Below are 12,375 nucleotides of genomic sequence, written 5' to 3'. Positions count from 1 at the left end.
AAGGTGATTTATTGACAATACTGAACATAAAGTGGAGATGGCAAACAGAACTAAGGATGAACTAAACTGGGAGAAACTACACAAAGGGAGTGGCAAACCTGAACATGAAGGGAGAACAGCAGGGAGAGCACGCAGGGGATTCACGGAGAAATGCAGAGTACGCAGGGTAACACAGAGGATGAACACAGACGACGCGACGAGGAGCAGAGGAAAACACACACTATAAGTACACAAAGAGACACTGGGAAATCACACACAGGTGGGAGACACAGCTGGACCTGATTAACCTGACGAGACAGGGGAACACTAACACCAGGGACCAATAGAGGGAGCACAAACCCAAAACCCAGTATCTAAAATCCCAAAACACAAACCATCCCAAAACAGCCCAAGAATAATAAAGAGAATAATAACAATAAGGAACACAAACACAAAGTCACTGAGTCATGGCCGCAGGACCATGACAAAAAGACCTTGAAATGGGTTGGTAACAATTATGAAACATTTATGAAACTGTTAGTTCATAAAAAAACATTCAAAGATATAATTAAAATTATCAACAGAATGTGAGGATTAAATAGTTATGGCAATTAAGTTAACGCTCAAGTTAACTAACTTTTGTTGCAGAGATATTGAATAAAGTTAGCTTTCAGATCTTCTTTGCACTGCACTTATAATATCCAAGTTCCTGGTGCCCACAGCAAGCTGAGGTCATATAGTCTGGCGCTGGTGATTATGATGCTGTGTCTAGCATTGGTGGTTGTGATCACCGCTGGTGTCAATGTTCATGTGGTTAAAAGAATAAGCAAAATCTGGAAAAACCGGCACCACTTGGAGCTGCTGTTTGGTTCTACGTTCTACTATAAGCCATAGTAGCATCTTTTACATATTCTCAAAAGTAGTTTAATGTGCAACAGTGGTTGTGCAACCTTAGATCTCTAAACAACCCTTTCTGAAAGAGTCAAACACAAGAACTGTAGCATACACAGTAGGTCAGAGAGGTTGCTCATGTGTACATTGCATGAATAACTCTTGTCTGTGTGACTCAGATCAAGTATATAGATCATTGTCGTATTTCAAAGAAAGGGCGCACACAATATACAATCAAAAGATAAAAGCAATACAAAAGTCTCTGTGTGATTTGTGACTAAGAGGATAAGTATAAAAATGCGCATGGCAGGCACAAGATGAGATAAAGACATTGATCAGAGGATGATTCAAAAGATCCTCAGAGAAGGCTGAGAAAGCTCGACCAGGTTGAGAATAACAAGACAGAGCAATTCACTTGAATTTACAATAAATGGGAAAGCCATACTTAATACAATGGTATCAGATAATTAAATCTCAAAACAATCTTGATCTTCACATTTTCTGCAGTACCATGTATCCCCTCCTTCCTGATTTCTGAAACAGTTCTGAAATATGTTTGATGATCTGAAACTGATTTCATTAATAGAAAAAAAGCTTTCCAACCTACCTACCTGCCCTTGGCCAGGCAGAACTGCAATCGAGCGTTTGCAATAACTGACAATGATTCTTTCACATTATTGTGGAGGAATTTTGGCCCACTCTTTTCAGAATTGTTTTAATTCAGACACACTGGGCGGTTTTCCAGGATAATATTCCTGTTTAAAGTCATGCCAAAGCATCTCATCCAAGTCTGGACATTGATTAGGCTACACCAAAACCTTCTTTTGGTTTTATTTATTTAGTCATTCTTATTTTTTATTTTTTAGACTTTCAGAGGTGGACTTGCTGGTCTGTTTGTTCGATCATTGTCTTACTGCAAAACCCAAGTGTGTTTGAGCTTCATTGTGTAAACTGATGGATGGGCATTCTCAGCAATGGAAAGATGTCCAGGTCCTGAAGCAGCAAAGCAGTCCCAGCCCATTGCACTACCATCACAACTTGACTGTTGGTATGATGCTCTTTTTATGAAATGCTGTGTGCGTTTTACACCAGATGTAACCTCCATCTGCAATCCATCTCCAAACCTTCCAAAATGTTCAGCTTTTGACTCATCAGTCCACAGAAGAGCAGCCATTCACACAAGCACTGTTTTCTATGCTTTTTTAAGCGCTTTCTAACTAACTTTATACACATTCATACTCCAAATGGATTCATCAGAGAGCAGCTTGGAATTTATATCTTGCCCAAGTACATGGCATACAGACTGGGGGAGCCAGGGATCAAAGCACCAACCTTACAATCAGTTTATGATCAGTAGATGCTCTACCTCCTGAGCTACAGCCACCCCGACCTTAATTGATGTAAGTTATTTAGATGTTGTTCTGGGTTCTTTTGTGATCTCCTGGATGAGTCATTTATGGACTAAGTAGTCAAGCCACTCCTGGGAAGTCTCACTACTGCTCCAGGTTTTCTCCAGGATAATGTCTCTCACCATTATTTGCTGGAGTCTCAAAGCCTTACAAATGGCTTTGTTACCCATTCCAGACTGATAGATGCCAATGACTTTCTCATCTGTTCTTGAGTTTCTTTAGATTGTGGAATGATGTTTTGTTTTTTGTTTTTGTTTTTGTTCTTTTAAGTCTACTTCAGACATTTTCTTTTAAGTGATTTTTTTAATGAAGAGGTCTGGCAGTAATCAGGCCGGGTTATGGCTAGTGAAATTGATTTCAGCTTTCCAAAAAATGTTGTTAATCACTATTAATTCATGATTAAACAAGGGGGTCAATTACTTTTTCACACAGGGTCAGAGAGGGTAAAATTCCTCCACCGTTGTGTGAAAAACTCTTTGCCAGTTATCACAAATGCTTGAATGTAGTTTTGGTGCCAACGGTGGCAGCAAGGTGGTAAACTTTGTTTGACGTAAGCATGAAAAATATGAAAAAATTTTAAAAAGCAGGAAGGGGGCAGATCATTTTCACCACACTGCACATATGAAGTTAATCATCTGGCACACAAAAGACTGAGAATAGACTTTATTTCCAGACATATTACAACATTAAGGAATTGTAAAGAACAAGGAGAGCAACTACTTCTCATTTCAGAAGCCTACCTTAATAATAGCCACCATATAACCGAGGAAGTGTGAAAAATGCACTTTATGGCCTGAGGATACTGTAAAGTTATATTTGCCGTTAAATTGAAATCCCATTCCTTTGACATATAAGATAAGACATCTGAAATCATAATATAGGCCCTTAAAAGCTCATCGGCTTTGCAGTAACTGCAAGCAAGAACACTGCTCAACACTTTTATGGCTCGAGGGATGATGTTTGAGCCGTCAGGAGTGCTGAAACATGAGTGACATCACACGGCAGCTATTAAAACACAGTGGCTCCCAAGAATCACTCTATACACTGGTTTATGAAAATGAATGGGGGACGATAGGCATTGCTTTTGTAAATGCTTCCTTTTTTCCCCTTGGTGGCTTTGCAAAATAATTGTTTTTCCACACCCTTGGGCTAGTCATCAGTGTAGCTGCCACATCACCACATGATATTCATGATAATCCCATTAGTCTCTCGGATACACAGTCCAAAACTTTGATGCAGAATGTGAAACAGCAGATACAGTGTTTTAAAATGTGCGGATTGCCTTGCCGGTTTCTTGTCAGGGCTTGATGATCTTTCTAGATTTACATTTTTTTCTTTTTTTTTGCGACTTAAGGCAACAGTCAGACAAGTTTGAATCCATTCTGCATCCATCCACATAGCATTCAGTAATCACACAGAGCTGCATATCATGTCTCATACAAGCAGCAGTACTTCCTTGCTATACAGTTTATGGAAGAGGAAATATGTTGGCTCCTCAAATATGCGACTACTTGAGGTAGTAGTGAAAGCAGTGCTGTGGTTTATTAATACTGCAGCTAAAGTGTCAGCACTGACCACTGCTAGAAGGGGCTTTCTACTTTGTATTACAGAACTCAGATTAGGTCTTATGTTTTGATATCATAATATCAAATATATTATACAATTTATGAAAATGAATCGAGTACAAAATGTATCACTTTTGAAAATGGTTGCTCTTTTCTTGTCAGGTTGTTGAGTGAGATTTAAAAAAATATCTGGACTATTCTATCCTGGACCAGACTAGATTAAGTGCACTCGAACATGCACTCGAGTGCACTTGATTTACATGCCTTTCAGCACATTTGCTTCTTTAATTGTCTTTATTGGCTATTCCCTCTCCATGTGAGATATAGAAACAGCCTGGAGAACAAGACTATTTTTTTTTTATTACTTTCAAACAGCACGAACTGGGATTTTAAATCTTCTAGAAACTCTTCTAACTTGATCACACATATCAGTGGAGATCTCATCTTACCTATTTATTCAACTGTCTTATTTCCCTGTACATTCATTCCCAAAAACAAGTCTGTGTTGCTAGAAAAAACAATGAAAAAAAATGCTCCAACAGTTCTTTTTTTTTTTTAAAATCTGGAAATGTACAACCTACCCTGTGGTGCCGATTATAAATGTTTTGAGTATTCATTGTGATTTTAAAACTCTATCTGTCCTTGATATTTCCCATCTAAATGTCAGATTTTCTCATAAACTGCATTTAGGGAAAATTTCAGCGAAAGCATCAGATACTGATGTTCATACTTTTACATACTTTATTATATAAAGAAAAAGACTTTGCAATTACTGGTTATAATGACTTTCATAGAGACTGCCCCAGAAAAGGATGGTGGTGTTGCAAAAAATAAATTCTATGCTATTATCCAGTTGTCAGTATAGGTGTTTATAGCCTCCTTCAGCAAACAGGGAGACCTTAATTTTATGGAGTAACCAGCTACCTACCTTAGATTTTAATTTAAGTAGATTTTGACTGGAGATTTTATCTAAAACTGGTTGTCTGCGATTCATCCAATGTCACACAAGATTAACAGTCCAACTCATCCAAATCTTAAACGCTGAGAAAAATAATCAATATTGATTTATTTTTAACCAATACTCAACTCAATATTCTCATATTAATGTTTTTGCAGATGAAGTCAGTGACCACTTTGTGGGAGCTACTGTCAGATAATCTAAGCTCCCAAAATGAAGATGTTAAATAGTTTTTAAATGAGGTTTTAATCATTGTGGTAAGGTTTTTTTTTTTTTTTAAATGATATATGGGACTGTGTTTAGAATAGCATTTTTCTTATTAAGTGAACAACTGTGGAAATACTTTTTTATTAAAATTATAAATAAGCATGCCACCTTCCAGATTCCTGCATACATCCCCATCATTAGGAGAGACACCATCACCACTGTAGAGGATACAACCTGCTCTATCCTTTTTTGTAGATGGCTTTTGTATTGATAGTCCAGTCCAGTGTATTGGTCAGGTGAACACCCATGAGAAAAATAGATCAATTTTCTATACTTTCTGTTGTTCTCATTGGTGATGAGATAAACAACTGCTAAATCTTCAGAGAACTTTTGAATAAATGCTGGCAACACCATGATGGGTAAGCGTGATTCTGTACACACAGAAAGGCTGAACTGCTTCTTTGCACAGACCCAAGGAAGCTGCAACTTGTACACTAGAATGTAGTAGCTGAAGTCTCATGGTACAGGACCATGAGGTGAGCATCACTGTCCCAGTTCTTCATCCCACCATCCTTAAACCGACCGCAGTCATCCCACTGCCCAAAAAGACCAACATTAGCCACCTTAAGAACTACCAACCTAACCCTACCAACAGACTAGATATCTGTTATAATGAAGTGTTTTGAGAAACTGGTCTAATGCCACACCATGTCCTGCCTCCCACCCACTTCAGTTCCCATACAGAGCTAACAGATGAACAGATTATTATGGTAATACTCCCAGAAAGAATTACAGTAAAACTTCCTTTAACCACCTGCTCTTTGATGAGAGGCTTTCTACATACAGAGAGCCAAACGACCAGGTCGAGACACTCGTCTGAGATCCACGATTGTGTGCGACGCCGGGCGGGTGAGCACAGCGGCTTGGCGCAGTCCAAGATGGCTTCCGATATTGTTTGCTCTTCTTTGTTGGCATCGTCGCTCAGGGGGAGGAGGGCGAAGCGGTTCGATAATTCAATCTGGAATTCTTGACGGCGGTCATTGTTGTTGAGGTGACGCCAGCCCAGCCTGGGTGGTTTGGGTGTCGGCTTCTTCACTTGTTGGAGCTTCAGGCGCACTCTGGCACGGACAAGATAGTGATCAGAGCCGCAGTCGGGTCCGCGCATCGCCCGGACATCTTGCAAGGATGATTGGAACCGGGTGTTGATGGGCACATAGTCGAGTAGCGCAGAGTCGTTTCCTCTTGGGTTGCACCATGTCAGACGGTGCTTAAGCGAGTGTTGGAATAGCGTATTCCCGAGGAGCAGTTTATTGGCTGCGGCGAATGACAACAATCGTAGCCCGTTGTCGTTCATTTTTGCATGGCCGAACTTTCCCATCGTCAATTCCCAGTGTGGGCGTTCATGTCGCCGGCGATCATGATCATGCCGGTTTGAGGTAGGGAGTCCAGGACGTCTTGCAGGCGATCATAGAAATCATCTTTAGACGCGTCGGTGTTCATTTTGGTCGTGCATAGACCACAATGATGTGTAGCTTGATTGTACCGTTGACAGTTAGGATGGCGATACGGTCAGATATAGGTTGGAAGGCGACGACGCTCGCAGAGAACCGATGGTGTACCATGAAGCCGACTCCGGCTTTTCTTTTGTCACCGCCCGAGTAATACAACGTCATCTTTTCGTCCATGGCCAGCACTTCGACGGGGACGGTGCCAGTTCCAGTCAGCCGAAGTTCCGATTATCGAGACGTTGAGTTTTGAAAGTTCACGGCGATGATCTCCTTCTGCCCTCCTTCTGTAAAGTAAAATTTATTTATATAGCACATTTCACAGATAAAAATCACAAAGTGCTTTACAATAAGATCAGACATACAAGTTAAAATTAATTAAAAGCCCGTTTGTATAAAAATGTCTTCAGCTGCTTTTTAAAGGAGTCAGTAGAGTCTAGACAGCGTAAAGACAACGGCAGAGAGTTCCACAGCCTAGGTGCCAGTGCCTGAAAAGCTCGATCCCCACGTGTTTTAAACCTAGTACGTGGGACCACCAGTAGCCTCTGACTTGAAGACCTAAGTGCTCGGGATGAAGCATGAGGTTTCAACAGGTCAGAGATATACTGGGGAGCTTCACCGTGCAGAGCTCTAAAAGTTACAACTAAAATTTTAAAATGAACCCTAAAATTTACAGGCAACCAATGAAGAGAAGCCAAAACTGGAGTAATGTGTGACCTCTTGTTTGTACCAGTTAAAAGTCTTGCTGCTGCATTCTGTACAGACTGAAGGCGATCCAGAGCTGATTTGGACATATAAAATCCATATTAAATTAAAAAACTGTACTTTTGAATTAAAATATATATTTATAATTTTAATAAATGACAAATTAAAAAGGCATGAACATTTTTTTTGTATCGAAAAAATATCGACTCGTGACACCAAAGTATCGAACCGAACCGAACCGTGAATTTTGTGTATCGTTGCACCCCTAATAACCACATATAACCATTACAATCATGAAACGGTGCACAAAATTTGTTTATTCCAAACTAGTCTGTGCCTGCAAAACGGTGATAAGAAAACTTTTGTATGTGGGATTTGTACATATTTCGTACACTCACTGAAACAGCAACTCAGTTGCCATTCAAATCTTATGACCGTCAGCCCCTTTTGATCTGTGTTTTAATCTGAGTTAACTCTAAATTACCATAATCCCAACTAGTTTAGAATAAACAGATCTTCATCTGTTTATCATTAGATTATTTTCTTACATTGTAGGTATTTATGATTGCAGTTGCAAAGCACGAGCACCAAAAGATAGGCCTATTGCTGACAACTTAAAGAGCTTCTCACGAAAAGTCACACTTTGTATATATATTCATACACCAATTTATTCTATACACCTCAAGCTTTTCATCTTCCTCACTTCCATGGCAAATTTAGAATAAGTGAGATGTGAAAAAAACATGAAGAAAGTCCCCAGCCTTCCCACATGTTAATAAACCTTCTTGTGTAGCACCTGTGAACGAAAAGTAAAAACCATTTAGTGTGTTTTTCCTGCTTTCAAACGTCAAACTTGAACAGTATGTAAGAATTAATCTGATACCTGCCTTTATTTTCCCTCTTTTGAAATGAGGTGATCATTCAGTTCATGATTCAATAGCTACATTGTATATTTTAGAAAAAGTTATTGAAAAACTTATTAGCAAACAAATAACAAATTGTTTGACAAAAACAGTTTTTTACAAACATCATTTAACTTTCTATTGTGTCTTTAAAGTGGTAAATAACATTATCGATGTAATAGAATGCAAAAAATATTGTCTTGTCATCTTTGGAAACAGACGATACAACACCCATTTGGAACAACTATGTCAGGGTTGTTCCAAATGGGTGTACGTTTGCATGGGATTAATGAAGACTCAGACTCATACTCAGTTATTATTATATACCAACCTGACTTCTGCACAACATAACTGATGGTCCCAACCCTATTAAGAAGGCAAGAAATTCCACAAATGAACCCTGACAAGGCACACCTTTGACTTGAAAACCATTTCAGGTGACTGCATCATGAAGCTCACTGAGAGATGGCCAAGGGTTTGCAGTGCTGTAAACAAAGCAAAGGGTGGCTACTTTCTGAAGTCTAAAATCTTTGCTAAATAATTATATATACCTTGCTTCATATATTTGATGTCATCATTATGTACAGTATCTACAATGTAGAAAGTAGTAAAAATAAAGAAAAAACATTAAATGAGAAGGTGTGTCCAAACTTTTGACTGGTAGCGTATTTTAAAAGAACACAAAATGTGTCCTTACAACTTTGTTGTTATTTTGAAAGTCACAACATACCGAAAACACACTGCTACATTCATAGTGTCGTCCCACTTATTGGGGTTGTAGCCTACTTTTTGCTATGCCAGCTGTAGGCTTGATAATATGTTATGTTAGCGTTGCTGTTAGCAGCACAAAGCCATTAATGTATGTACCTCCCAGGGGTGCACTCAAGTCAGTTAGGCAGTTACCCAGAAGTCTTTGTTCCAAAAGCACCTACAGTGATGACTGAAGAACAATTCCTCCAGACTGAAAAATCACCCTTGCCTCTTGTTTCTACCACATGAATATTACCCTGATGAGTGTCTCTTGTATTACCAACCTTTTTGGTAACACAGAAATACTATTTTTTCCCTCATTTTGGTTTATGTAAAGAAGGAGCTGGCTTTGGCCTTAGCCATTACAAAAACACTGTACTCAATTCCAAGATGTTACCTAAGGTCAAGGTCATAAAATGATTGTGGTTAACGGAACTAAAGAGGAAACTGAAAGAGGAACCTGAAAGAGGAAAAACACAGTTTTTCTGTTTTATTGACTCCTCCACCCACCCCCACCTCCTACCTTTGTGACTCTGCATCACCTAATTTATTTGTGTTCTCTCACCATTATCATTACATACAACAGGAACTGGATTGTGGCTTGAGGTAACTTTGTAATAGATGTTTTAAATACAAGAGCAAAAAAAAAAAAAAAAATTTTTATTAATAATTTCCAACTTTGTTGTCACCTGTTTGTCTCATAAACCTATTGCTACTTGTTTTACTTCCTCCTAGTCCTTTTAACCAAACCTGTTGCTGTCCATTGTTGTTCTTTTCAGTCAATGATAACTTGTTGTTATCATTGCATGTCTTTTCAGATCCCGATAAGAATCTTTCTAGGCATTCTTTCCTTTCATGACCCATCACTGAAACTCAGCCACAGAAGTGTGAGCTTCTGCGACCCACCCAGTGCATTAACTCAAACAGACACATTTTCCGCCTCACTCTGTCCCCACTCATCTCCCATTGCAATGCACACTCATTTTTTTAGAATACCACATATCCCACACCGACATCTGTCACACACAATCATTCGTCTTTTTGATGTCTCAGAGTACTAAGCAGCACAGACATCCCATCAGATCCCTGTCAACTTTATTTCTACCTGCAGTTTGTCATCACTAGAATTAGAGCACCCACAGATGCTGATGTTGTAACTACCCTTTTTTTTAACCCATTGGATTTTATTCCACATCATGTTTTCAAGAAAAACACTAAAAACTCACTCAAAGGTTTATCGACTTAAACATAGAGCCACAAGGTCCAGAATCTACATGCAGGTTATTGTGTGGTTGTCCTCGTCTCCAAATATCACTTTTAGAAAATACAACTAAACTGTGACAGCATATATGTGTTATAGTAAACAGTGTCCTAGTCGCCCATTTGGCTGGAATATCTAAGACAAAAATTTCTGTAGTTCCCAATTTATCTTTAAATCTCTAAACACTATAAACTTTCTAGTAAAACAGACTTAACCCTCCCCCAAACCCATCTTGACAGGGTTTTTTGTGTTTTTTTTCCTTTTTTTTAACATAGCCTCTGAGAAAATATAAAATAGTGGACAGATTTAAAGAAAAGGGATGTTTGTCACTGCTGACTGATGAGCTGTACTGTCCATCCAACTTTTCCTTCCAGTATCGCTTAACTACAGACTAGCCTATGTCCAGATGAATAGAATCAACTTTTTAGGCTTTCCTTACTTGGATGATTGAGCAAACATCAAGAGAACTACAGACCAGATTGCTATGAAAGATGATATGACTTTTTAGCGATCCCCAGAGGACCATTGTCAGTGATCTTGATACCCCCTGACCCTTGCACCACGATCAGGTAACTCTATAGTAGATAATAAGATGTTACTGAGCACATTCATGCTCCCCAGAGAGTCAGCCCCGAGGGGCTTATCGCAGCATGATGACTGTTTGACTTCATTGACTCTGGCTTTTCCCAGCAGTAATCTGATGAGAAACTTTCTATTCTGGCCCACTGACTGTAAAGTTTAGGTAGACGAAAATCTCCAACATTCTCTTAATGCTATCCTATATTATGTATCACTTCATGTACATTTAGTGGTTGGTTGGCGTGGATTGCTGATATCTGAAGTGCTTGACTCTCATTATATGGATAGTAACACATATGACATAGCTCTGGGATATCCTCTACAGTATGGAGCCCAAAGGTTGCAGGTTCACCATGTGGTTAATAATTTGTACTTATTTCACTGATTACATTTTGGTTTGTAAATACAATATAAATTAATAGGCATCTGTACTGAACTAACATTGTGCTTAAAACAATGCAATATTGCATGATCTTACTATTTCCTACAAAGACCAGAGAGATGATGATTGATTTCAGAAGGAAGAGGACAGCTACAAGTTCTGTCTCTTTCCTGGGACGTTAATGTGGTGGAGCCATACAAATACCTGGGTGTCCACGTAACTTATTCCATCTCATCTATTTTTCTTTGTTTTTCAGCCAAATGATAGCCTCCTTTTCTTAGACAACTAATTAACTGCAACTGCCATTGCAGTTAATCTGCCAAACACTAATGATAATTTAACAGGTGGAATTGATTGATATTCAGATCTTTTATCTCTGCACTATAATTTGTTAATAACAGGGAAATAACTCACACTTAGCCGTTAACTTACTTGTCAGTAAAATGTGAAATTTTTGAACCATTTGGGAAAAAAGAGACATAAAAAAATCTGTCAGTTGATGAACCGCTTTTGTTAAAACCCCATTGTTGATTTATTTACTTTAAATCCCTCAGAGGTGGCATGCAGAGGCAAAATTGTGTAAACTGTCACAGTTTAAATACCTGGCTTTAAATCTTTAAAGAACTAAAAGTAATTTCTATATATATTTTTATGCATATATTCTAACTGTATTTACCTTTTTAATATTAATATTTGATCTCTTATTCTCCAGGTACTATTTTAATGAAAAATATGTGCCATATTCTATATTAGTTTTGTTCTTTGCTATACAATACAAAACCTGCAGCTTATACTGTCTTGCCTCTTAAACCCAGGATTTCTGAATTCTTGGAGTTATTATTCTGATTGTATGTTCTTATTTTTCTCATATTCTGTTTGATGCCTTGTATTATGTGTAATTTATCTTTTTGTTTTTCTTACTAGTTATCACTAGTGCTTAGTTCAGTTTCTGTTTGTAGTTGAATTTGGTTGTTTCTCATGGTTTAATTTCCTCTTATTCATTAGTATCTGTGGTTTCTTAGTTCCAGGTTTTGAGTCTTGGTTACATTTTTTCTACTATGAGCTCTTGTTCCGCATAAAATTCTCTATATTCTGTATTCTATTCACTTCCTCTTTTACTTTGTTAGTCATTCATCTCTTTTGCCTTGTGTTTAATTTTACTTCCTTGTCTTGTGTTGATCAGTTTCAGCTCTGTTTCACCACCCTCCTGTGTCCACTTACTTTGATTACTGCAAGAATGTATTTAAAGCCTCAGTTTGCCTCAGGTCTTTATTACATCATA

The sequence above is a fragment of the Diplotaxodon limnothrissa genome, linkage group LG15 (assembly GCF_057381915.1).
Source record: "Diplotaxodon limnothrissa isolate DT_005_m linkage group LG15, D_limnothrissa_male_GT1.1, whole genome shotgun sequence".
Classification (NCBI taxonomy): domain Eukaryota; kingdom Metazoa; phylum Chordata; class Actinopteri; order Cichliformes; family Cichlidae; genus Diplotaxodon; species Diplotaxodon limnothrissa.
The sequence above is the reverse complement of the archived record's forward strand: the minus strand, read 5'-3'. Positions refer to the sequence as shown.